At 29.0% G+C, this 4,023-nt stretch overlaps 1 long non-coding RNA gene across 1 annotated transcript; it reads right to left on the bottom strand.

The window, feature by feature from the left end:
* Positions 1 to 2,519: 2,519 nt before the first annotated feature.
* Positions 2,520 to 3,806, bottom strand: LOC119666550. Its single transcript, XR_005251413.1, has 3 exons — positions 3,734 to 3,806; positions 2,920 to 3,006; positions 2,520 to 2,713 (listed from the first exon to the last, which is right to left on the bottom strand). It is a non-coding gene; the product is annotated as an uncharacterized LOC119666550 (long non-coding RNA).
* Positions 3,807 to 4,023: the final 217 nt, after the last annotated feature.

Below are 4,023 nucleotides of genomic sequence, written 5' to 3'. Positions count from 1 at the left end.
GTCGATTGTATAATGTCGATTCTATGTTGTCCCATGGTATGGCAATCGTTGTCCCATGATATAGCAATTGTTTCCCATTATATGGCAATTGCATGGGAGAACAAAAGAGGTTCAAATTAATAAGTACTTTTTTATAATTGTATATATTTCATATTATGACTGCTATTTCACTATTTGTTTCATTTGTTCATCTTTTTAAAGTATTTCGTACTTAAGCCTGGATTTTTGTATATAAGATCTCTACTTGCACAGAAATCGCTATTGTCTCCAATGTTGCACACACAATTTTACTAAGAAAAAATTAGTAAGGGACATAAACTCCACTTGAGTGATTCAGGAAGTAGCATAAATATTTAAGACTGTAAAACACAACAATTTACTAATAGCAGTAGTGATCAGTAGATAAGATGAGTTATCTGAAGATAGGAAAAAGATGGGAGAAATAACAAAACTTCAAAAGAACTCAAAGGAAGTTGATACTAATTTCCATTCAACTGTGGGCTGGCCATTATTTTGTGTTTTAAAATTCATAGCTGAATGAGACTTTTAAGTACTTCTTTTGCCAGTTTTGTAAGCCCAAAAGATGGGAATACTTAACGATATGCAGACATCTGTATGCAAGCTGGCCACTTTCCGATAAATGGATATCAAAAACTCTAATTGAGATGTCATGCAGAGACATTGGTCTTCTGGTAGGGTTGACTACAGGACACTGTAAACTAGGGAACAATGCTAGAAGATTAGGTCTTCGTTTCAATCAAATCTGTCGTAGCTGTGGGAAAGACGATGACAGCGCCTCTCATCTATTGTGTTTTTGCCCAGCTCATGCACAGCGGCGACTTAGTACTATAGGAGCCTCCTTCCTTGAGGACCTGGACTAGTTACAGGATTTGACTTTAAATAGCATTTTATGCTTCGCAAAAGGTTCTAGTTGGTTTTAAACCCTGAGGTTTCATCCTATATATACGGTATTACAATGGGCCAATAGGCCTAAGTGGATCCACTAGGGAGCACCGGTATAACCTAACCTAACCTTAAACTATTAATATAATGAATAATTCATTAATATAATTTTTCAATACACTTATAAAAATGTATTTCAATACATTTTTGTCTGATTAACTAAGACCGATTAAATATTGATAATGATCAGTAAAAACGCACATTTATCAAAATTCAAGTGTTCCGAACAGTTTTCCAGCTATTAACAAGAGAAAGGATTTTCTTTTTTTATTAACATACTGTCAATAGAAAATTAATTTAAACAACTTAATTTCACTCAAAATGACTTTGGGTTACAGTTTTCTTTATTATGCGATAAACAACTTTGGCAACATTTTTGTAGTTTTTCGTAGTTATTTTTATATGTACAAATATGTTTCTTTTTTAATATTAACGCCTAAAAGAATTTTCATTTTTCTACAACATAATTCAAATTTGATTTTTATCTTTTAACGCATTTAAATTATTTTATTATCAATTGAGGCGATTTGCGCAACGCGGTTGTCGTCTAGCAACTTCTCTATTGAAGTCAATTATTAATAGTTTTTTATTGCTTTCGCGCCAAATTAATATCAACTTTGCTGCGGTGTAATGGATTTTGCATTGCATGCAACATCGTTTTCGGGCGGCGTAACTCCGATATCAATGGAAGCAATTGCCACTTACTAAGTTAGGAGTTAACAATTCGCAAATCTTAAACACAATCATGTGAAAACACAAACTTGTATGATTAATGCCGCCTGCTGCGAAAACGCATTGATTTCGTGTATTTATTGAATTTTTCCTACTATAATTAATTAAAATGTTTAACCATAAACTAGTAAAAAATAACAACTTTTTAAGGCATGCAAATCATATTAATTTATTGCAAAGTTATATTGTCAAAATGACAATAAAATTAGAAAGATATTATTAATATTAAATGTCTTCATTACCACTTTTCTTTACCAACCAGGCCAAAAACTTTAACAAGTTTAATTGTTGATGTTAATGTTCGCTAATTTTGCATAAAACAAAGTTAGCTATAGTGAAACTGAAGCTGTTGAACATTCACTTTTAGTTTAAATATTATTAGTCCTCTCTATTTTTTCCAATCATGTACTTCTTTGATATCTTTTTCGAGATTATCTCACTTTGCTTTCTGTGGACATGTTCAAGCCATCGATTACTTTGTGAATTAAATTAGGTTCTGGATTTTGGTGTTATATTGAATTCGGTTATACTTTAATTTCTCCAATAATGAACTTAAAATTTCATTTTTAAAAAAGCATTAAAAAATACACAACAGTAAGCAAAACCGTCATGTGTAGTTGCGTGTTTATATAGAACTAGAAGACATAATTCTTTGAAAATAATAAAATTTACATTTTTAAATATATTACATTGGTTAACTGGAAAAACTTCTGAGCACAACATATTATTATAAAATATACATTTTACAATCTAATAATAATAATTTAAAATTATTATTATCTTATTTAAAATTCCACAGGATTAAATTCCTGGAACATATAGTTCTAAAAATATGCACGAACAATAAAATCAACAAATATTTCCAAAAGATGATAGGCGGTTACCGAAACATCTGTATGGTCAGACGAATTCTGGGCTTGGTTAAAAATTGAAAAATGTTTGAATTTGATAATTTCCTCACTATCACTTGCAAGTCATCCGACGGAGAGGGTTCCTAATATATTCGATGCGTCAAAGTCTAAAGAAGAAGAAAAAATGTTTAAAGAGGAAGAAGTACTAGAAAAGAATGTGTTCTCTCAGACGATTAAACAACCCAAAAATTCACTTGTATAAAACCTATTTTGATAAAATTTTTATTTTAATTAAAAATTGTTTTTCTTTAATTAGAAATTGTTTTAAAGTCAACTATTAATGAAAATGTCATAGTTTTTGATTTATTATTACTTTTTGTTTTACGAAATTGCATTTATACATCAATCACTTTTAAATACGGCAAACAGCTTCAACATTACGTTTTATAGTAAGGTCTACCTACAAAAAAGTTGAAAAAAAAAAAAAATTAGGTCAATTTCTTTAACTAATCAACATTAAATGAAAAAAAAAACTAATATGTTATATATAAAATGCATTAAACATCATCAAGAAATCGTATGTATCATTAGAAAACCTGAAGTTTATGGTGAAATGTTATCAAATTGACGTCATTTGTTAACACATGAAAACTAGATTAAATGCATTTAAGCCACTATATAAACCGCATAATTAAATGAAAAAAATATATTTTTCAATTCAAAAGTTTAGCGCTATTACTTCATATGATGAAATACTCTTATTTTCAAATAATATTATATACATTTCTGGTACAGTTTCAATTGTGGTGAATACTGGATCGCTATCGAATAGATGTGTAACATTATGGGTCATCTATTCGGTCAGCATGCCTAACCATATATATTAAACAGCACCATATTGGCACTTATTTATTACTAAAGAGCAAAAAGCTTTGGGTATATGAATTTATGGACGGATCATATCATATATGTGATTTAAAATGAATGTCTCTCAAGACCAGTCGATTTAAAATATTATGTCCAAATAGCCAGTTAAGACTGATACTAAGATTAATACTTGTATACCATATAGACTAAAAAAATTTTGTAGTTAGTCGTGTACCACTTTTGTTCAAATCATTTTGTCTACAGTTGTAAATAATGTCGCTATGAAATTGAACTGAGTTTAGATAAACCAAAAAATATACCTTATTCTCATTCAGAGTTGTACGACATTTCGATAAAATCTTATAGTTTTGTCAAACACCTGGGTTTCTAGATTTTTAATTTTAATTCGGACTAACCAATAAATTCTATATAAGAATACAATGTGAAGTTTTAAATGTGTAGAGATTGCTTCATGAAAATTTTATTCATTATTTAAATAATTTTATCAGTATCGCTAAAAAAAAATATTGCAACTAAATCTAAAGCATATTTATATAAATGAAAATATTTCTTACACAATATAAATAATTATATTGATGGAATAGAAAGA

The sequence above is a fragment of the Teleopsis dalmanni genome, chromosome 1 (assembly GCF_002237135.1).
Source record: "Teleopsis dalmanni isolate 2A chromosome 1, ASM223713v2, whole genome shotgun sequence".
In the NCBI taxonomy this organism is placed as follows: Eukaryota; Metazoa; Arthropoda; class Insecta; order Diptera; family Diopsidae; genus Teleopsis; species Teleopsis dalmanni.
The sequence above is the reverse complement of the archived record's forward strand: the minus strand, read 5'-3'. Positions and strand labels throughout refer to the sequence as shown.